Here is a 23662-nt window from a genome sequence, read left to right on the forward strand (position 1 = left end):
CCCTCAGCACAAAGACCCTCTCCAAGGGGGATGGGACGGCCTTTCCAGGACCACCGGCCCAGCTCCAGAAGCCCATGGGCCATCCCCACGGCCACCTGAGCTGTCCCTGAGGCTAAGGCCCAGCAGCATGAAGGGACTTCCACAGAAACCAGGGCAGTAGGCTGCTCTCTGGCGGCACTGGGGGAGCAGGGTCTGGCTAACCTGTCCCTGGCCCAGGACACATGCCTGGAAATTAGGGTTTTCTCCTCTGCTCTTAACATCTCCTGGGTAAACCAATAATTACCCTCCTTTGTGTCTCAAAATTCACATCTATGTAAGAGTTGCTGGTGAGGGTGACATTTCCAGGAAGCCACAGCCCATGTCACCCCCCCTGCAAAGTTGTGACCTTATCCGCGGGCAGGTCAGGCGGCAGAGCTCTCCCAAAAGCAGGTGAACTGGCGCTCTGGTTGGAGGGCGTGGAGGGCAGCAGCACAATGGACAGCGTCTGGGACCTCAGGTCAGTTCCACAGCAGCTTAGGAAAGCATACGGCTCCCTGGGCTGGAGAAGGCGCGACGCTTTTGAGAGAAACCGAACTGAGCAGCGGGAGGTGGAGTGAGGCTGAGACCCGTCCTATTTGGGCAAAGGCGAGATGCACTTCGCAGCGTCACACCCTCCTCACTGCCCAGCACAGACCTGCCCCTCAAGTCCCTCTCCGGACTCAATCCCCTTAGCCAGGGTGGCACAGAATGAGGGGCCAGCATAGGTGTGGAAGCAAAGAAGTCCACACGGCCCTGCACCTCCCTCTGAGGCTGCGCACCACCCCCGAGCCCGGCGCTTGCTGGGACTGTAGGCCGGTAGCCCTACGCCAAATGGCTAAAAGTGGTTAAGAAACTACTCCTCCCAAGCTTGCAGTGAGCCGAGATCGTGCCACTGCACTCCAGGCTGGGCGACAGAGCGAGACTCTGTCTCAAAAAAAAAGCAAAAAACAACAAAAAAAGAAACTACTCCTCGAATTATGCCTGACGAGGCGCGCACCGCCCTCTCCAGGTATCATCACCAACCCCAGTCCCGTTGCATGCTGGGATTGTAGTCCCGCAGCCCTGCGAACAACGGCCGAAAGCGGTTAAGAAACTACTTCTCCCAGCATGCCTGGCGAGGCGCGCCCCGCGCTCCCCCTTCAGGTGTCCTCACCAACCCCACTCCCGTTGTATGCTGGGATTGTAGTCCCGCAGCCTTGCAACCAACGGCCGGAAGCGGCTAAGACACTACTCCTGCCAAATGCCCTGCAGTAGCGCACCACGCTATGTCTCCCTCCAGGGATCTGCACCACCCACAATCCTGTTTCGTGCTGGGATTGTCGTCCTGTAAGCCTACAACTAACACCTGGGTGCAGATAAGAGACCACAGCTCCCATAATTCCCAGCAAAGGTCCGTTCTGCACCGAGCTCCTTCAGGAGTCCAGTGCAGTTCCGCCGTGCGGAGGGAAGCTTGGCTGTTCACAAACCCTCCTGCACTCGAGGAGACAGCTTGGCCGGGCCAGCTGATCTCACCTTGTCATTATGACACGGTGTCTCCCCAACGTGCCGACTTCACGACTTGTGCCCAAAGTTTACTTTCTCGCAGAACAGGTAGAGGCCAAGAGCTTCTCACAGCTTCCGCCGCCGGGTTGCCATGGTAACTCTCCTTTTACCACCACCACCCCCACCCCCACCCCCACCCGCAGCCGGGTCGACCCCACCCCTTCCCACTGAGGGGCCTCTCCTTTTAGCCCCGCCCTCTACTGTCCCTCCCCCTGGCCACATGCGCAGTGCTGCCCCTTGGTCCGGCGAGGGAAGAAGCTCCCCCGTGAGTGTCCTAAACCATTAGTTTGCTGCTTCATGTGAAGGTACCCAGTCTCTGGTAACCTGGCACTTCACTTTTGAAAACCACCTTTTTTTCTGTCTCCCTTTGCTCCCCAGATGCACCTATTGGACTCCGGGCTGGCTGCATGGCCGGCGTCTGGGTCAGGCCTCGCACACGGACGCTCTTGCCACTGTGATAAAGAGGAGAAAAAGTCCCAGGAGAAAGGGACCCCCTAAAGTACTTTGAGAGCCACATCCACCACTTCTCTGCCCCCCACCCAGGCTGGTTTCCAGGCCCTGGGGTCCTGGTGTGGACCTGCCTGCCGTAATTAACGCAGGTGCAGGACCTGAGCGCCTTGGTCTCTCCCAACACATGAGAGAAGTTTGTGTGGTGAGGTTTGGACAGTGTCTGTTTCTGCCTTGAATAGGGTTCCCTGGAAAATCTGTATCCCTTTTTAAATACTCCCTTTGGTACCGCTTTTAAGACTTTGCCGGTGGAACTTAACAGTGATCATTTTTTTGAATCCATTTTTATATTTGCTTTTTTAGATTAACTGTTAAGTACTCCACGCTTCTGAAACGGGCGTAGGCACAGCGTCAGTTCTGTACAGTGCAGACGCAGCAGGACAGAATCTCCCTGGGCATCTTTCTGGAGCATCAATTTTACTGCAAGATTTTGAAGAAACAAATTTAATTGATTTCCAAGTTAAGAAATTAAACCTTGAAAACTAGACTAAAAAGTCATCTGCACCTGACGTAACAGACTTTCTGCAGGAAGAAAACTGTAAGGAGAGCATATTGTCCATTATTATAAATAGTGAAAATGAGAAATCATAGCAAGTCCCTTGAAAACCCTGCCTTGCCAGTCTTCTAATAGAGCCTTGGTATGGTTTTATGTGTATTTTCTTTTTGAAGTGTGCTCACCTTTTGAATATACAAATTTGGGGTTTTGACCAAATTTTGCAAGTTTTCGGCTATTAGTTGTTTATTTTAATTTTTCTGTCTCTCCCTCTCCTTCTCGTACTCAGTCATTCCACAGGTCTCTAAGGCGCTTTTCATTTTCTTCAAACTTGTTCCACTCTTCAGACTGGATGATTTCTATTGCTGTCTTATGTTTCTACTCTTGTTTATAAACTCAAGGGTCTTTTTAATTTTTCATTTCATTATCTCTCTATTCCATTTTTTTTATCATTTCCATTTCTCTGCTGAGGCTCCACATGAGTTAATTCATTTTGAGGATGTTTTCCTTTATCCCCATGAACATACTTACAATAGCTGCTCTCAAACCCTTGTCTGCTGATGACATCGTCTTGGACATCTTAGAATTAGCTTCTGCTGCCTGCTTTTTATCTTGTGTATAGATTACATTTTAACGTTTCTTCACACATTTCATGAATTTTAATATTGTATACTAGAAATTATAAATAGTAGTTATAGAGACTTTAAATTCTGTTGTATTCCTTTGAAGAGCATTTTTATTTGAAGAGGGGTTAATCTGACTGGATTCAAACAGCAATACCTACCTCCCCTACAGTGGACACAGTTGAAATCTTCATTCAGTTACCACACACACATGCATGTATTGTATATAGTTGTGCATTTCTGTGTAACTATATATATTTTATCCAGATTTTATCATTGTTACCTGTGAGAGTGTTCAACAAGCTACTCTAGCATTACTGAAAGTCAGAACCTCAGTTTTGTTTGTTTATTGGATTTGAATACATAATGCCTTTGTTTTCTTTTGTAACATTTTTCAATTTGAAGTTTTATTTTGTCCGATATTAATATAGTCAACCCAAATCTCTTTTGCTTATTATTTGCATGAAATATCTGTTTTTCTCTTTTCACTTTCAACCTACTTGTGTCTTTCAATCTAATGTGAGTCTTGTACAAACAAGTTGCATCATGCTTTTTAGTCTGTTCTGCTGATCTCTGCCTTTTAATTCGATAGTTCAATCCATTTACATTTAAAATAATTATTCATAAGTAGATTTCTGTCATTTTGCTATTTGCTTTCTGTATACCTTATGTCTTTTTATTTTACATTTTCTACATTATTTTCTTCTTATTGATTTTTTTTAGTAAAATATCTTAACTTTTTATTTCCTTTGTGTATATTCTATAGCTTCTTTTTGTGATTACTATCATGGTGATGACATTTAACATCTGAATTTATTTATTTTAATTGCTGCATAGTACTATATTCAATTATATGAACATAGTATAATTTTTAAATCTATTCTACTTTTGATAGTCATCATTGGGATATTTAATATGACTTATTTTTTAGATGAGTATTGAGTGTACACAAACATTGAGCGGAACGTACAGAGTTCCCATGTATCCTCTCCCCACACCCAGCTTCTCCTCTATTATTAACACCTTACATTAGTGTGGCATATTTGTTACTCTTAATGAGCTAATATAGAAAAGTTATTATTAACTAAAATCTAGAGTTTGCATTCGAATTCATGTTTTCTGTTTTACATTCTGTGGATTTTGACAAATGCATGACGACATGACATGTATCCATTATTGCATTATACAAAATAATTTTATTGTCTTAAATATCCACTGTACTCCATCTATTCATCTCACCCCTTTTCCCCCCAAACTTTTGGAAAGCACAAGTCTTCTTACTATGTCCATGGTTTTGCCTTTTACAGAATGTCATATAGTTGGAATCCTATAGTATGTAGCCTTTTCAGACTGTCTTTTTCACAGCCATATGTATTTAAGGTTCCTCATGTCTTTTCAAGCCTTGATAGCTCATTTTTTTAAACCAGTGAATAATGTTCTGTTGTGTGGTTGCACCACAGCCAGTTTATTTATTTACCTATTGAAGAACATTATTTACCTATTAAGAACATTATTTACCCATTGAAGACCATCTTAGTTGGTTCCATGTTTTGGCAATTATGTATAAAATTGCTCTAAACAGTCACCTGCAGAGTTTTGTGCAGATGAAAGTTTTCACCTCTTTGGGATTAAGGCCAAAGAGTGTGATTGCTGGATTGTATGTAAGTGTGTATTTAGCTCTGTAAGAAACTGGCAAACTGTCTTGCAAACTAGTCATAGGTCTTTGCATTTTCACCAACAAGTTCTTGTTACTCTACATCCTCACCAGCATTTAGTGTAGCCCCTGTTTTGGATTTTAGCCATTCTAATATGTGTGTGGCAGTATGCCATTGTTATTTTCAATTTCCCGATGACATGCTGTTGAGCATATTTTCATGTGCTTATTTGCCATGCTTATATGTTCTTTAGTAAGGATCTATATCTTTTGCCATTTTATAATTGGGTTGTTCATTTCTTATTCTTGGGTTTTAAGAGCTCTGGAATTTTTTTGCATATTTTTGATACCAGTCTTTTATCGGTTATGTGTTTTGCAAATATTTTCTCCCATTCTGCGGCTTGTCTTTTTATTTTTTCACAGTGTCTTTGACAATGCAGAAATGTTGTTTTTAATATGGTTCAACTCAGCAATTTTTCCTTTCTTGGATCATGTTTTTTGGTGTTTTTGTTTTTGTTTGTGACAGAGTCTCGCCCTATCGCCCAGGCTAGAGTGCAGTGGTACAATCTTGGCTCACTGCAACCTCCTCCTCCTGGGTGCAAGCAATTCTCCTGCCTCAGCCTCTAGAGTAGCTGGGCCTACAGGCACGTGCCACCACTCCCAGCTAATTTTTGTATTTTTAGTAGAGACAGGGTTTCACCATGTTGGCCAGGATGGTCTCGATCTCTTCACCTCGTGATCCACCTGACTTGGCCTCCCAAAGTGCTGGGATTACAGGCGTGAACCACTGCACCTGGCATTTTTGGTGTTTTATCAAAGGAGCAAAACCTGAGGTAATTCAGATTCTGCTCTTTGTTGTCTTCTAGGAGTTTTGTGATTTTTCCTTTTATATTGGTCTGTGATCCATTCTGAGTAATTTCTGTGAAAGTTGTCAGGTCTAGGTTTAGGGTTTTTTTTTCCTTTTTTTCTCTTGCATGTGGATGTCCAGTTGTTCAGTACTGTTTGTTGAAAAATTATTCATTCTCATTTGAATTGTCTTTGCTCTTTCCTCAAAGATAAGCTGACTATATTTTTATGGGTCAATTTCTGAGCTTTCTCTTTTGTTTTATTGATGTTTCTCTATTATTTTTTACCATTACCATGTTGTTTTGATTACTGTAGCTTTATAGTAGTGCTTACAGTTGGGAAGTGTCATTCCTATAACTGTCCTTTTAAAATATTTTCTTGGTTATTCTGAGCTTTTTGCCTTTCCATATAAACTTTAGAATCAGTTTGTCAATATCCACAAACTAACTTTGTGGAATTTTGATTGGGATTGCATTGAATATGTAAATGTAGTTGGGAAGTACTGACATTTTAACAATGTTGAAGCCTTCTTTACTTGAATGTGGATTATCGCTCCATTTATTTAGATCTTCTTTGATGTTTTTACAGTTTTGTCTTTTTCTTCATATAGATTCTATATTTATATTTATTTTGTTATATTTTTACCTAAGAATTTCATTGTTATTGGTGCTAGCCTAAATGTCACTGAATTTTTAAATTTCAAATTCTAACTACATTACTGATATATAGGACAGTAATTGACATTTGTATATTAATCTTATATTGTGCAAATTGCTATAATTTCTCATTAAAATTGGTTATTCTAAGATTTGGTTTTGTGATCTTTTTGTATTTCTCCATAGGCAATTACATCATCTGTGTAAAAAGACAGTTTTATTTCTTCCTTCCCACTCTATGTACCTTTTCTATTCTTGTCTTATTGCATTACCTAGGGCTTATAGTATAATGTTATATAGGAATGGTGAGAGGAGACATCTTTGCCTTGCTCCTGATCTTAGCAGGAAAGCATCTAGTGTTTCAACATTCAATATGAGGTTAGGGCCGGGCGCGGTGGCTCACGCCTGTAATCCCAGTACTTTGGGAGGCTGAGGCGGGCAGATCACGAGGTCAGGAGATCGAGACCATCCTGGCTAACATGGTGAAACCCCGTCTGTACTAAAAAATACAAAAAAATTAGCCTGGCGCAGTGGCGGTCGCCTGTAGTCCCAGCTACTCGGGAGGCTGAGGCAGGAGAATGGCAGGAACCTGGGAGGCGGAGTTTGCAGTGAGACGAGATCACGCCACTGCACTCCAGCCTGGGAGACAGAGCGAGACTCCCTCTCAAAAAAAAAAAAAAAAAAAAATTCAGTATGAGGTTAGATGCAGGGTTTATTTGTTTGTTTTTTTTAGATGGAGTCTCGCTGTGTCTACAGGCTGGAGTGTTGTGGGGCGATCTTGGCTCATGGCAACCTCTGCCTCCCGAGTTCAAGCAATTCCTCTGCCTCAGCCTCCCAAGTAGCTGGGACTACAGGCATGCCGCACCACGCCAGGCTAGTTTTTTGTATTTTAGTAGAGACAGGGTTTCACCATGTTGGCCAGGATGGTCTCAATCTCCTGACCTCATGATCAACCCGCCTTGGCCTCCCAAAATGCTGGGATTACAGGCGTGAGCCACCGCATCTGACCAGATGTAGGTTTTTTATAGACATTATTTATGAAATTGAGGAAGTTTTCTTCTATTTCTAGTCTGCAGAGAGGTTTTCTCATGAATGGGTTTTGGATATTGTCAAATGATTTTTCTGAAAGTATTGATAAGATCTTACCTTTTTTTAACTTAATATGATGAACTAATTTTTTTTTAAGACAGAGTCTTGCTATGTTGCCCAGGCTTATCTTGAATTCCTGGCGTAAAGTGATCCTCCTCCTTGGCTTCCTACTGCGTTAGGATTACAGGTATAAGCCACGACACCCAGCCTAATTTATTTTCAAATGTTGAACCAGCCTGGCATGCCTGTAATAAATCTCACTAGGTTGTAGTAAATAATTCTTTTTTTACATTTTTGGACTTGATTTCTTAATATTTGGGTGAGGGCTTTTGCATCTTTGTTCATGTGAGATATTGCTCTGCATTTTTTTGTTGTACTGTCTTTGTCTAAATTTGGTATTATGGTAATTCTGGCCCCATTGAATGACTTTGAAAGTATTCACTCTGCTTCTGTTTTCTGGAGGGGATTGTAGAGAGTTGGAATAATTTCTTTTAAATATTTACATAAATATACTAGGGTTTGGTACTTTCTGTTTGGTAAGGTTATTTATCATTGACCCAATTTCTTTAATAGATGTAGTACTATTCAAATTGTCTGTTTCTTATTGTGTGATTCTGGTAGGTTGTTTCTTTCAAGGAATTTGTCTATTTAGGTTATGAAATTTGTGGGCATAGCGTGGTTTATGTTTATTATTCTTTAATTCTTCATGTGCTCAGTAATGATAGATCCTCTTTCATTTCTAGAATTAGCACTGCGTCTTCTCTCTTTTTCAACTGAAACTAAAAAGGAACATTTTAAAAAGTGAAAGCTATTTTTGATAAACTATCTAATTTCTCATGATCTGCAACTGTGGGTACGTAGGAAGTACATGGAAAAAGATGTTTGGCAGAGCTTGCCAACAAATTCTTTCCTGTATCAAGAAGGCATGCCACTCAGCATGACACTCTTAAGAGGGAGGAATGTGACAAAAGAAGGATGTGATCTGCTCTTGGTGAAGAGCCACCTGACTCTCCCTCAGCTACACATGGTGGCCTTAATGTGCATCTTGCTAGAAGGGGCATGCAAGCCAGGGGCTGCCAGCCAAGCCATACAGGCCAAGGGCAGTCTCAAGTCCGTCTTTTACTTCATCGAACTGTTCTAGTAAGCAGCTAGAGTTTTATGAACACTGTACTCTTTATCATATTTCTTTGCTATTTCTGGAAGATTTGTTCTAGGGGTCCTCTTGTATACCAAAATGCATGGATGCACAAGTTCTTTATGTATAATGGCATAGTATTTACATATAACCTATGCATATTCTCCTGCATACTTTAAATCTTCTCTAGATTACTTCTAATACCTAAATTGTTGTTATACTGTATTGTTTAGGGAATAGTGAAAAGAAAAATAAAATTCTGTAAATGTTCAATACAGAAACATTACTAAAAATGTTTTTGAGGCTCATTTGTTGAATCCAGGAATGCAGAACCAATAAATAAGGAGGGCCAGCTCCACCTATGTTTGGAGTCCATGAATGTGTCCTCTTCCTGTGTTTGTAAATGGAAATTTATTTCACAAAATGACATGACTGCTTCTTCACTGACATGTTCAAAAACTTGCAAGAAGCAGCCAGGCATGGTGCCTCATGCCTGTAATCCCAGCACTTTGGGATGCCGAGGCAGGTGGATCACTTGAGGTCAGGAGTTCAAGACCAGCCTGGCCAACATGGTGAAACCCTGTCTCTACTAAAAATACAAAAATTAGCCAGGCATGGTGACAGGTGTAATTCCAGCTACTCAGGAGGCTGAGACAGGAGAATCACTTGAACCAGGAGGCGGAGGTTGCAGTGAGCCGAGATCGTGCCACTGCACTCCAGCCTGGGTGACAGAGCAAGACTCTTGTCTCAAAAACAAAATGAAACAAAACAAAAAAATATATACTGGTAAAGATATTTTGTATTGGCAAAGGGTAAACTCATCAGGAAAATATAAAAAAATTATTCACATATATGCAGTTATCAAATAAGCACGGAAATACATGAAGCAAAAATGACAGAAATAAAGGGAGAAATAGATAATTCAACAGTAATAGTTGGAGACTTTAATGCTCCACTTATATTAATGGATAGAACAAGTAGACAGAAGATAAAAAATAGAAAACATGAACAACATTATAAAACCACTAAACCTAACAAACATATACACAGCACTGCATCCAACATGAGAATATATATTCTTCTCAAATCCACATGGAACATTCTCTAGGACAGACCACCTGCTGGGCCATAAAACATCAGTAAAAATAGAGATTGAGATAATACAATGGCTGATTTCTAATTATAATAAAAGAGAATCAGAGATCAATGAAAGCAAGAAATTTAGGAGACTTATAAGTATGTGGACATTAAATGGCAAAATCCAAAATAATTTATGGATCAAAAGAAAACCACAGATACTTACCAGAAAGTGTCTTAACATAAATGACAGTGTAACCAAAACGTAAAACTTATGGAAATTGGTGAAAGCAGTGTTTTGAGGGAAACCTATATCAGTGAATTTCTTCATTAAAAAAGAAAGACAAATCTCAAGTCAACAACAAAAAAATCTCAATAACAAAAAAAACTCAAGTCAATAATAACAAGTTCTCCAAAACTTTTGTTATTTCTTTTTTTTTTTTTTTTTTTTGAGAGGGAGTCTTGCTCTGTCGCCCAGGCTGGAGTGCAGTGGCGCAATCTCGGCTCACTGCAAGCTCCGCCTCCTGGGTTCACGCCATTCTCCCGCCTCAGCCTCTCCAAGTAGCTGGGACTACAGGCGCCCGCCACCACGCCCGGCTAATTTTTTTGTATTTTTAGTAGAGACGGGGTTTCACCGTGTTAGCCAGGATGGTCTCGATCTCCTGACCTCGTGATCTGCACCCCTCGGCCTCCCAAAGTGCTGGGATTACAAGCGTGAGCCAGCGCGCCCGGCAAGTTCTCCAAAACTTTTAAATGAATATACTACCTGGCTTTCCTGCGACAAAATATACTAATAGAGGAAAAAATAATCATGCTAAAAAAAAAAGCCCTAAAAGGAAAGACTGGGGAATGGAACACTTTGGGGATTGGGCTGTGATAATAGTCTAGGAAATTTAGGAGGTCATATGGAGGCTCAGGGCCAGGTATGCGGTCTGGAAAAACCCAGGAAGAGGGCCGGGCACGATGGCTCACACCTGTAATCCCAGCACTTTGGGAGGCCGAGGCAGGTGGATCACCTGAGGTCTAGAGTTCGAGACCAGCCTGACCAACATGGAGAAACCTCATCTCTACTAAAAATACAAAATTAGTGAGGTGTGGTGGCACATGCCTGTAACCCCAGCTACTTGGGAGGCTGAGGCAGGAGAATCGCTTGAACCCGGGAGGCAGAGTTTGTGGTGAGTTGACGTCACGCCATTGCACTCCAGCCTGGGCAGCAAGAGTGAAACTCCATCTCAAAAAAAAAAAGAAAAGAAAAGAAAATCCCAGGAAGACCCTCAGTATTCACCCTTGTTTGACCATCAAACTCTGTATCAGCAGAATAAGGCAAGAACCAAGTTGTAACTTTCTGGCTGATTAGTAAAGGCATGCTCCAGCACACACACACACACACACACACCCACCCAAAAGAGAACATTATAAAATTTATTTGGAGGAAGTGAGGAAATAACAAACATTTAAGAAAATCTCTGCAAATCACTAGCTTACCACCAAGCTAATGGAACAGAGATGTCAATGTACATGCATGACAGAGCGCACATCACAATAGGTAGCAACAAAAACACAGAAGAGATGATAATCTGATTTCAAAATTACTACATTATAATATTCAAAATGTCTTTTTTCAACAAAAAGTTGCACGATATGTAGGTATATATTATTTGTTGGTTACACTTGAATTTGTAGTTTCTATTTTGATTTCCAAGCTGAAAATATATTTTCTATCTGTAAATTTTCTAGCTGTAGGATTTCTGCTTTTATTAAATTAGTGAGTCTTTTGGAGCCTAAAATTTTGCAATTTTCAATGATTTTTTTCTCTAGTATTTGAAAATGTTGTATATTCTGCTTACTTGTTCATTTAATAATTGTTTTCTAAGACCACAAAAATATTCTTTTTGTTTTTTACTACATCATAATTTATACTTAAAATTTGGTTTCACCACCTGTACAAAATAGGTTTGTTACATGGCTAGTAATGTAATTTTTTCCAGTAAGCTAACAAAATTTAATTTATTCTGAAAATCTTGTCTTAGGGTTATTTTTATTTGCCATCACTTGTCATTGCCTCACCCAGATTAACACCACCTCACACTCAGAGCTGACTTTTTTGTGAAGACTCTGTGATTCTTTCCATTTCTTTCTGCATTTTTCAGTTTTTAGCAATCTCACAACACCAAACAGCCAAAGTAGTGCTGGTGTTAAAAAATCTTCAGTTGACTTTTTTATTGCTCAAAGGATAAATTACTTCCACATTTTATTTTATTAATTTAAAAATGTTAATTGACAAGTGAGGCTTGAGTATATTCGAGGTGTGCAATGCGATGACTTGATACATGCACACATTGTCTAATCATTTTCACAATCAGTTAAATTAACATAACTCCTATTGTTCAAATATTTGTGTCCCTCCCAAATTTACTTTAAAACTTAATCCTCAATACAATAGTATTAGACTTTAGTTGGTTGCTAGGGCCTGAAAAATCTGCCCTTAACAACGCAATTAGCTACCACAGTAAAATGGCTTGAGAAAATGAGTTTGGCCTATTTTGTCCTTCTGCTGTGTGAAGACACAGCAATTTAAGGTGCTATCTTGAAACCAGAGACCGACCCTCACCAGACAGACACCTAGCCTGCTGGTGCCTTGAGCTTGGACTTCTCAGCCTCCATACCTGCGAGAACTCAGTTTATACTGCTTATGAATTATCTATTCTAAGGTATTTTATTACAGCAGTTGGAATAGACTAAGATAACATTCAGTAACATCCATGCTGTGCAGTAGACCACCAGAACTTGTTTATTTTATGCCTTAAAGTTTGCACTTTTTATTAACAACCCTCCATTTCTCCCACCCACCATCTCCTGGGAACCACTTTGTACTCTCTGTTTCTATGACTTTAACTTTCTAGGCTTCATATATAACTGAAATCAAACAATATTTCTCATTCTCTGTCTGGCTTATTTCACTCAGCCTACTCTTCTCCAGGTTCATTCATATAGTTGTAAATAACAGGATTTTCTTTTTATGGCTGAATAATATTCCATTATATAAATACTCCACAATTATTTTATCCATTCATTTATTAATACTTAGGTTGTTTGCATATCTGTCATTGTAAATAATTCTGCAATAAATATGGGAGCACAGATGTCTCTTCTAGATACTAATTTTATTTCCGTTGGTTATATATCTGGAAGTGGAATTGCTGGATAATGTCGTATTGTAAGTTTTTAGAAAGCTCCACAATGTTTTTGATAATGGTTTTACCAATATTTCTGTATTTTTTAAAAAATGGGCCGGGCACGGTGGCTCACGCCTGTAATCCCAGCACTTTGGGAGGCAGACATGGGCGGATCACAAGGTCAGGAGATTGAGACCATCCTGGCCAACATGGTGAAACCCTGTCTCTACTAAAAATACAAAAAATTAGCCAGGTATGGTGGCACGCACCTGTAGTCCCAACTACTTGAGTGGCTGAGACAGAAGAATCACTTGAACCCTGGAGGTGGAGGTTACAGTGAGCCGAGATCACGCCACTGTACTCCAGCCTGGGTGACAGAGCAAAAGACTCCATCTCAGAAAAAAAAAAAAAAGTTGTACTCTGTTGGGAGACAATTTTCATAGTCCTGTCAGTTTAATTTTTAACATCCTTTATAAGCTTCTATTTGGACAATCTTTTCGATCCATAGGGGTGAAAACTATTGAAGGCTCCATTGCCAAACCATGGCCTTTCCTCAGTGTTGTAAGGCCTACGCCAAGGAGAAAGGAAGGTCATGCCTTTGGGTGCCCCAGGCACACACCTTTCTGAAATCTTTCTCCAGCCAGCTGCTGCAAACAAAAGATGACATTTCTGGGAAGATGAGGACTTGTTTCCAGACCAGCACCCCAGTGGCCATGAGATCTTATGGCCCAAAGGCTATGCTTACCTCCACCTGAGTGCCTGGGATGGGCCCTTTCTGCATCTCCCCAAGGCTTGGGTGCTGAGCCTGCCTTCCTCACCGCCTAACCATAGTCTCGAACCTGTGAGGAAGGAAGAGGACAGATAACTGATTTCTGTTCTTTTGATTCTGTTTTAAAGTTTTCTTTCTAAAAAAAAAAAAACCTACCTGAAACTGGAAAAAAAAAAAAACAAGGAAAAAAAGATGTCATAACCAAAGTAGGGGCAATATTTACATAGGTGAAAACACGTAGATATGTCTATAGGCAACAGACATGTGGCTAATTTACATATAAATTAAACATCTTATTAGAGTGTACAGAGCTAAAAAATTATTCAATTCATAATATCAAGCATTAAATGCAAAAACACAATTAACTGATCTGAGAAATCATACCCCCCAAAAAACACAATAAATATAGAATTGAAAATAAGAAGAGAGATTTTAATGCATAAAATGCTGAATACAACATAGATGTACTATGAAAAATAATTCTTTAGATATCTGCAGTTTTTAACTGTGTGTACTCATGAAGAGAAGACATTGTGAATCATTGGTATTCAATGAAGAGCAGTAAACTTTCATAGAAAATACATTACAATCATTAATAATAGACTCTAATGAGAAAATTTTCAAATAAGCATTAAAGAGACAGTAGGAGAAGTTTTTATCATGTTCTCAATATATTGGTGGTATTCTTACACAAATATACTGGCTATAATATGGCATTTGGGAGCTAATAAAAACTATATTTTTAAAATGAACAACGTAAATTTTGCAAAATACAATCAGCATTACTGAAGTATAAAGTAAATATTTAAGTTATTTATTTATTTATTTACTTTTTGAGACAGGGTCTCACTCTGTCACCTAGAGTGCCGTGGCACCATCTTGACTCACCACAACCTTTGCCTCCCAGGCTCAAGCAATTCTCCTGTCTCAGCCTCCTGAGTAGCTGGAATTACAGTTGCCCACCACTACCACTTGGCTTTTTTTTTTTTTTGGTAGAGATGGGGTTTCACCATGTTGCCCAAGCTGGTCTTGAACTCCTGACCTCAAATGATCCACCTGCCTCGGCCTCCCAAAATGCTGGGATTACAGGGATGAGCCATGGTGCCTGGCTTTAAAGTAAATATTTGGAATTAAAATATACTGGCATTTAGAAACAGATTGAAAATGAATATAAACTTTAATGATGTCTTTTTGCTTCCAGTGAGCTTAAAATTATAATGAAATATTTTAATAAATATGTGGGCACCTAATTTAACTTACATCTTACATAATGTGTAACTTTTGAATCAAAGTCACAAACGACATTCATTTCAGAAAGTGAAGTGTATAGGAGAGTAACATAAGCAAGATAATGGAATAGGAGGTCCTGCAGGCATATCCCCCACAACAGAATGTGGAAGCCATGCCAAACAAAACTGCATCGATAAGAGCCTTGGGATCCAGGTCAGTTTGTGACGCTGGAGGCAAAGACCAAGGGGAACAATTTGAGAGAGTAAGCCCTTGACCAAGTGGCATGCTTGCCAATTGTGGTCCCAGCTCCAAAACAAAATACCGCCACATCCCACTGTAGATTTAGCTATAGCTCACTAGGCCTTGGTCCTGCCACTGCAACCATCTGCCAAAAACCCTGTCACCTGAGACTTGGGTGACAGGCCTGCAAAACTTGGTTCTGCCTGTAGTCCCTGAATCAGACAAAACTCACCTTCTTTACTTCTCAGGCATGGTCAGGGAGAAATCTTGTCCACACAGGGACCCTCAGGGAAAAACATCCATCTATTTCCTTGGATGTAGGACAATCAATATTGAACTGAATGTGGATCATGAAATGGTTGGGCCGGGCACGGTGGCTCAGACCTGTAATCCCAGCACTTTGGGAGGCTGAGGTGGGTGGATCACCTGAGGTCAGGAGTTTGACCAGCCTAACCAATATGGTCAAACTCTGTGTCTACTAAAAATACAAAAAATTAGCCAGGGTGGTGGCAGGCACCTGCAGTCCAAGATACTCGGGAGAATTTTATTTCTGTTTGTTGATAAGAAATGTAAGAGTGGAATGTTAATAAGTTTCAGTTTAGTTCTGTAATGTCAAGGATTTAATAATTAAAAAAACAGATTGGTTAAAAAAATTGTGATTCCTTGGACATTCACTAAATCTTCAAGGAAAAACACATTTTTACATTCTTTTTACATTTATTACTTTAGTGAAAGACCATATGAAAAATCATTTTTAATATTGTTAATATTGTTACATACTTTGATCCACTTTACATCATTTTTATGTTCTTGAGGGAAGGAAATTAGGGTTCATTTTATCATTGGATATTCGGGAGGCAAGTCAATCTTTTTTATTTCCTTATAAAATTAACATCTTCAAAAGCTATTAAACAGAGGGTTGTCTTAATTTTTATTGCAGTAGAGGAAATATATTTAAAATATTTGTAGATTTGTAGGAAATAGATATTATTTAAAGGTTAAAAAACAATTTTTTCTTTTGTTATTTTTGCCAGTTTAAGGCAGTAGCTGCGTATGTCATATAAATGTCTTCCTACCACATCAAAAATGTTGCTTTTAAAATGTTTAAAATTGAGAAGGAAGGAATTTTCTCTGTAAGTTTCTATCAATGAACATGCCACCATCAAAAAGAATATTAGAATCCAGCATGAAGATAATGACTAATAAAAATGAGGTACATACTTTCTAAAACCGTAAATCAGATTTGAATGAGGAATGCTTTCCACATCCTTGAAAGAAAAGCGGTGTCTTGGGTTTTACAGTGTTCTGAGAATGAAGTATTAAGATCCTATTTCTATAGGCAAGATCAGACTTACTAAGTATGGCACAACTAAGAGCTAATTCATTCATTCTTTGTGTGCCACTAAATAAAGAGATTGAGCAAGTAAAAAAAAATCAAACAGAAATCCTGGAACTGAAATAAACAACGGCAGAACTGAAAAAATATAATAGAAGTGTTTAACAGGAGAATCAATCATAAAGAAGAAAAATTCAGCAAACTCAAAGACAGGCTATTTACAAGTAACCAACCATAAAGTGAACAAATATACACATTTCAGAAATTTCAGAAAAAGAGAAAGAGGAACAGAGATTTAAATATATAATGTCTTAAAACTTTCCTAATCTAGAAAAGAATATGAACATCAAGTTTTATGAAGCTCAAAATACCTTCAGCAAGAAGAACCTAATAAAGATTGCCCTTGGACACATTACGATTGTCAAAATACAAAGATAAAGCACAAATCTTGAAAACAGCAAGAGATAAATTCTTCACATAGAAGGAAACCTTTATAATGGTATCAGTGGATTTTTCAGCAGAAGCTTTGCAAGCAAACTCAGAGACCATATATTCAAATGCTGAAAGGAGGAAAAAAACTGACAATTAAGAAGAGTTTATCCAACAAGGCTGTTCTTTAAAAATAATAGAGGTCAAGACATTCCAACATTCCAAGACAAAAAAGAAGGTGAGGGAATTTATCACACCTCAACCTGTCCTGCAAGAAATGCTAAAAGGAAGTCTCCATATTGATATGACCGAATACTAATAACATGAAAAATATTAAAGTATAAATGTCAGTGAAAGTGGTAAATGCATAGTGAAATTTAGAATACTCTAACACTGTAGTGGTTTTGCATAAGTCACTGTGAACTTTAGTATAAGATCTATAAAAAATATTAAAAATAAAATAGCTACAATAATTTGTTAATGGACACACAACAAAAAATTGTAAAGTGTGACATATATAGTACAAAATGTGTGAAAGGGAGAAAATGTGTAAAGTTTTTCTACACATAGAAGTTAAATTGTCATAATCTCAAATAAGATTGTTAAGATACAACATGTTTTATGTAAGTCTCATGATAACCACTAGGAAAAAACTTCAGTAGATACACAGAAGAAAAAGAGAAAGTAATTAAAGCATGTAAAAACAACAAAAATGAAACAAAAATTTAAGTTTGTTAAATTTGTGGTAGCTCATGCCTATAATCCCAGCACTTTGGGAGGCCAAGGTGGGAGAATCATGTGGGAGCCACAGCTAAGGGCTCTGTTGGGTGTCTGCCATAGAATCTCTATGTGTCAGGTGCCTAATAAGTGCTGAGGCAGGTGAGGCTCCTGGGCAGATGGGTGGGTAACCTATAGACCTGCTTGCACCTCAGTGAGCACCTCCACCAACAAATGGGCCAGGCCTCCACTTTTCTTCTTATCTGTCCCATCTCATTTGATGTGCCCAGTCACTCTTTGCAGTTGGCACTGTTTGTGTCCCATACCCACTGTCTGCATGTGGACAGGGAAGGCTGGTGGGTGAAGAAACTCATCCAGGTCACACAATCAGTGAAACGTGGAGCTGGAATAAGACCTAGATCACTGGACTCTAGTCAGGGAATGGCTGGTCTAAGACAGCTGGTGCCAGAGGCATGGCCTGACCCTGCCCTGCCCTGAAGAGCAGAGCTTCTCACCCCTTCCATCAGAGTCAACAGCTCTGCCAGCAGCTGAGGAGGGAACTCCATGTCAGGCAGCTCTGCACTGGGCTGGTTTCTTGCAGTCACAATGCCTCAGAGGAGTGCGCAGCTGAAACCAAAATACCTAGACATGGACAGTGTGTCTATGCTATGGGCCTGTTACTGGGGAGCATAGGACCCCCCCTCAGTGGCTGCAGTGGAGGCTGACAGCTGTGAAACAATGTGGCCCACTTGCCACCTCCCTTCCTCAAAAACAGGGTGGATTCCACTGTCGGGGTGCAGGAAAGTGCCTGGTCTCCACACTTCCTCCTTGGCCTCATGGCAGCAATAGCAGTGGCAGTAGTGACTGTGGCAGGAGCCCTAGGGTGGTCCACTGGCCTCTGGGGCTGGGCTTTCAGAAGAATGTGGGCCACAGTGGAAATGCATATCATATTTTATCAAAAATGTATTATTTTTCCTGTGAGAGTCTAGTTAAACAAGCTACTTCACTCTTACCTGAAGCCAGAAACTCAGTTTTGTTTGCTTTTTATTTTTTTCATGAATGGAATTAGATACTATGCATGCTCTTTAATCTGGTTTCTTGTATGCAACATTGTGATATTCATTCATCTCATTGTATGTATGTATGTATAGTTTTTTTTTTCAGTAAGGAAATATTTGGTAATCTGACAGGAATATGTAAAGACGGTTTGAAGTTAGAATTATTCTTTAACATCTGTTTTGTTGACAAGGACTGAGAGGAGGCAATTCACCTGTGCAAGGTTACCTAGGGTCAGTGTGTGTGGGGCGCAGCGCCCTCGATGCGGGGGTCGCTGTGTGGGGGGTGCAGGGCCCCCGATGCAGGGTGTATGTGGGGCGCAGGGACCCCTCATGCCCAGGGCACTTTGGTACACTGTCCAACAAGGCACCCTGTCTCAGAGGAGGGGTCCTGGCAGGTAGCGCAGCAACTCCCTTCTGGAACCCACCTTCAAGCTACCTGCCCACAGCAACCCCACAGAGCCAAATCCCCTGCTGCACCCGGCCTGCAGGGGTGTTCCAGGACAAGCCCAAGTCAGTCCAGCGTGCAGCTGCCCTCCTACCCTGAGGATGGGAGTGGGCTTCCCAGGGGACATAAAGACGCCAGGCCTGGACCTCCTGGGCGGGAAAAGGAGCGGGTCCTGAAGGCCTGTGCCCCACAGCCCCAGCACCAGGTGAACTGCAGCGCAGTGGGTGGGCCAGCGGCAGCCGGGGAGAAGCCCCCCCATCAGCAGGCTGGGGTCTGCCCACCAGGGCCTCCCCACGTCTGCCTTTGAGGGTGCCTGCCATGCCCTGGGGGATCCTGGCATCTTTACAAGACTAGAAGCAGGAGACAGAACAGTGTCTGTCCCAGGGTGATTTCATCAGGAGACCACCCACATAGAGCTGGACCCCGCAGCTAAAGCGGAAATATGAGACAGGCGGGCATCTCCGGAAAAACTGCCTCTCAGCCTTGGTGTTCCATGCAATGTGAAAAAAAAAAAAAAAAAATAGGTCCTCCAAGTTTACAGCTTGCAATCAGGCTAGTGTGTGACCCTGCAGACCACGAGGGGAGAATTTAAAGTGGCCCCGGCTGGCAGGGTCTAGGTGGCTGGCAAAGGCACAGGCAGACCCTGCCTGGAGCCCGCCCTAGTGGCGCTGGGCGAGTCAGTCTCCTTACACAATGTGAGCAGCATCCCTGGCCTCTATCCACGAGGCACCACTAGCATGTGCAGGTACATACATGTGCGTGCACACACAGTTGTGACACCCAGAACTGTCTCAGGACGTCAAAATGTGTCCCTGCGGGCAGAAGTGTCCCTGGTTGAGAATCTGCCCCAGAGGAACACCACACCAGGCCTCAGGTTTTGTGTTGATCAAGTTCCAAAGAAAATGAATATCTTGGCTGGCTGCGGTGGCTCATGCCTGGAATCCCAGCACTTGAGACCAGGAGTTCAACACCAGCCTGGGCAACGTAGTGAGAGACTCCATCTCTACCAAAAAAAAAAAAAAAGAAAAAAGAAAAGAAAATGAGATCTCTAGTTTTAAAATTCATAAAAACCACAAGAAAACAATACACTATGAGACCCAGCAGAAACAACAGGTAGACTCTGTAGACACAGATACTGGAATTATCAAAGAGAATATAAAGTAACAGTGTTTTATATACCTAAAGAAATAAAAGAGATTTCTGGAAATATGAAAAAAAATCTTGTTTTATCACTTATCATTCAAACTGTTCTTAAGTATTAGAAATACACTACAGCATCTCCAAACTTAAATAAACCCAAAGTAGTATAATTACATCACTCTGAATTAGTACAGGTTTGTAGTGTCTTAAAATGTAAAGATTTGCATAAATGCATAATTTGTTGTACTAATTTATTAAAATGGAAAATAGTCAAAATTCAAATTCAAATATAATTACATAATTTCAAATTTTCTTCCACAAATCGATACACTTATATATTCATAATATTAATATTTCATCTAGAAACACCTACTGATCAGTAATAATTCAGTGAGACGTAAGAACAAATCGTGAGAGAATTACAGACATCAACCCACCTGAGTCTTGATCACTAACTGGTAATGAAGCTGAGAAACAGACGCTCACCCGGCTGAGTCTTGGAGTGAGTCTGTGTGTGAATTGTGGTCCCTGGGCCATGGTTATAAGGAAGGGTTGCTGTCAGTTCATCTCCCTCAGGCCCATAATTGTCATGTCACCTGTAGAAGCAGGATGGCATTGGCCCTGCGACTGTTAGAAAGGGGGGCCACCAAGGAGAAAACTAAATGTACCTAATTCCTGAAAACAGCAGAGTAGCCATAGCTGGGTTCTGAAGTTTAGAATGAGTGCCCCCCACACACCCCGCATCGGGGGCCCTGCGCCCCACACACGCTGACCCTGTATCGGGGACCTTGCGTCCCCCACACACTGACCCCTCATCGGGGACCCTGGGCTGCAGAAACCATCCATGATGTTGCCGTGCCCTAGCTCTGGTGGCACTGGGGCCCTCCAGGCTGGGCTGAGTAGGGGGTCCCCACCAGTGCCTATCCCAGCACCAGCGGGAGTGGGCCTGGGCAGGGGGGCAGGGAGTGACACCAAAGGGGAACTGCCCCAGCCTCCTTCTGTACCCTGGGGGGTTCTCCTCTTCCTTGGCTGAGGGAAGTGGCCTCTCCCCATAGAAACCTGGGGTCAGGCTGGGCGTGGGAGGAAAGGAGGGTTAGCAGGACCCCAGATCTTGGGAATCCTGAGTGGGGGGTGACAGACTCTCCCTATGACGTGCCTGGGAACTGTCTGGGGGCCCAGGCTGACCCGCCTCCTGGGGACAGGGCCCTCCTGGGGAGCCAGGCTCACAGGTTGTTCTGTGGGACTCAACGTGGGGCAGCGTTCTGGCCAGGATGAGGAAGGCCATCACCCCGGGGTCTGCGGGAGGCACACGCAGGCCAAGCTGTCGTTCTCCTGGCTCCCTGATCCGCTGCAGCCAGTCCCTCAGCCTTGGCCGGGACCTGAAGTCCGACCACCATCCCTGGGGCTCCCCTGCCAGGCGGGCACCCCCTGCTTAGAGGCCATCCCCACCCCCTCCATCTGCTCCCGTCGGAGCGACAGCCTTGTCCTGGTGCCCTGGGTTGAGATGGGCGGGAAGCTGCACTTGTACCCCCAGGTCTCGGGCGCAGCCTCCGTGCAGCATCGGAGCCGCCCGGCGCCCTCTGCTGGCCATTGTCGGAAGTGCAGCCTGGCTTGAGTAGTGCCTTTCCCTGGAGATGGAACCCAGGGCAACACTGCTGGAAACTGGGGCGGCCAGATCTGGTAACCCATGGAGGGGTCCCCCACTGTCCACTGACAGCGGCAGTAGTAGCTTCGGACTATGCGGACTCAAGAGAGCCCCAGCCCATGTCAGCACCAGGAGCCAAAACCGGGTCAAGGGCTCCGTGTGGGACCCTGCCGGGGGCAGGCCTGGGGAACCCGGATGGCAAGGGGTGCAGGAATGCGCCCACCCCGGGACTGTCTGGGCCTGCCGGGGTCTCCAGCCAGAGAGGTTGGGTGCGATAGGGCGCCCGCCCTCGAAGGGCTGAGTGCCAAGCTGGCCCTGGGGGCCCGCTCAGCCCATGTGGGCTAAATGAAGGTGGAGTCCAGAGGCCCACCCCGCCCCCACCCGCACCGTCCAGCTGGCTCAGGGCTTGGGCCTCAAAAAGCTCCTTAATGAGCGCCGACTTCTGCGCCAGCTGCTTGATGCGCTCACTCTTCTCGGTCATCTCTTGGGTGAGGAGTCGGTTCTGCTCCTTCAGCATGAGGATGATCTGCTGCTGCCAGCCCGGGGACGAGATGGACGTCAGGGCAGGGCAGGGGGGCCCGGAGGAGGGCGTAGGCAGGGCCCTGGTGGCACAGGCTGCAGCCAACAGCTCCCCCAGGCACAGGGCCACCTCCTGTACCTTGGGCAGTAGCCGCCCCGGTGGGTAGGGGCTCCCCACGTCCCCAAAGTCGGCGCTGGCTCTGCTCTGGCCCAGGCGGCACTGGCGCTCCTGCACTCGTTGCAGCTGCTGCTGGTACCAATCGCGGCCCCGCGCCATTATCTCCAAACCCTGCAGCAGCACGTCCTTCTCCTGCTCCAGCTCCTTCATCTGCTTCAGCAGGCCGCAGTCCAGCCGCTGGTGATGATGTGCCTCCGGTGTTCCCTTCCGGCAAGCGGGGCCCGACGGGCATCCCCTGAGTCCGCCTCCAGGGCCCTGCAGGCCGCTGCACCTGTGTCGGCGCTCAGGCTCCGTTCCAGCGCCGCGCTCTGGGACAGCTCGGGCTCCGCGGGGCAGGGCGCCGCCTTGGCAGGGGCGCACAACTGCTCCTGCTGCGGCCGCGCAGCTGGGACCGGCCAAAGGGGCGCGCACGCCCAGGGGCAGGGGCTTCCTCTCCAGGACCGTCCGCGGCTCGTCGGCCCGCGCGAATACCAGGCCCTGCGGCGGCGGCTGGTCCCCGGGCCGGCCGGGGCACGCATGGGGTCCCGGGGGCCGCCGTCGGCGCTCAGCAGAGAGGTGCGCAGGCCGGTCAGCAAGCGCTCGAAAGTCAGGCAGCCACTGGCCGGGGCCATCTGGCGCAAGCCCTCCGGCACCACGCTGGACAGCTCCCGCGCGTCGGCGCCCTGCCAGCGGGACTAGATCTCGCGCAGGTGCACGCAGCGGCGCCGTCGGTCGTCCAGAATGTCGAAGAGGGTGGGCAGGCTCTGCAGGAAGCCGCGCAGCAGCCCCTCCCTGCTGCGCGCAGGCGCGGCGGGAGGCACGCGGCACTGCTCCTCTGTCGTGGCCCGGGCTATTATGGGTCCCAGCGTCCACTTGCATGCGTCCCCGCGCGGCCCCACGACGGGGCCAGCCCAGCGCTCTCCCAAGATTTTTAATATACTTAACATTAAGATTTTAGATGACCATAATAAAATTATGTTTAATCCTATTATACTAATCCCTAATAGGGAGGTTTTTTTACTACCACGAAACTATCTGAAAAGAACACCTTCTGCTATGTATCTGCTATATAATTTTTATAGGATACATGCAACGTTGCATGCATGAATGTGATACATGATGTCAGAGTGCTGTGATATGACAGCCAGTCAATGCATAATT

At 43.6% G+C, this 23662-nt stretch overlaps 1 long non-coding RNA gene and 1 pseudogene across 2 annotated transcripts; one reads left to right on the forward strand and one right to left on the reverse strand.

Annotated features, from left to right (window-relative positions):
* The first annotated feature begins 1742 nt into the window (after positions 1-1742).
* Positions 1743-17176, forward strand: LOC129489906 (uncharacterized). 2 transcript variants are annotated; one of them, XR_008660116.2, is made up of 4 exons: positions 1751-1825; positions 1939-2212; positions 2371-2605; positions 16090-17176. It is a non-coding gene; the product is annotated as an uncharacterized lncRNA (long non-coding RNA). The 2 variants fall into 2 exon arrangements; XR_008660117.1 differs by lacking the exon at positions 1939-2212 and having other exon boundaries at positions 1743-1865.
* Positions 17177-22166: 4990 nt separating this feature from the next.
* Positions 22167-23448, reverse strand: LOC129490719 (suppressor APC domain-containing protein 2-like; annotated as a pseudogene).
* Between the last annotated feature and the right edge of the window lie 214 nt (positions 23449-23662).

This window comes from Symphalangus syndactylus, chromosome 9, assembly GCF_028878055.3.
Source record: "Symphalangus syndactylus isolate Jambi chromosome 9, NHGRI_mSymSyn1-v2.1_pri, whole genome shotgun sequence".
In the NCBI taxonomy this organism is placed as follows: Eukaryota; Metazoa; Chordata; class Mammalia; order Primates; family Hylobatidae; genus Symphalangus; species Symphalangus syndactylus.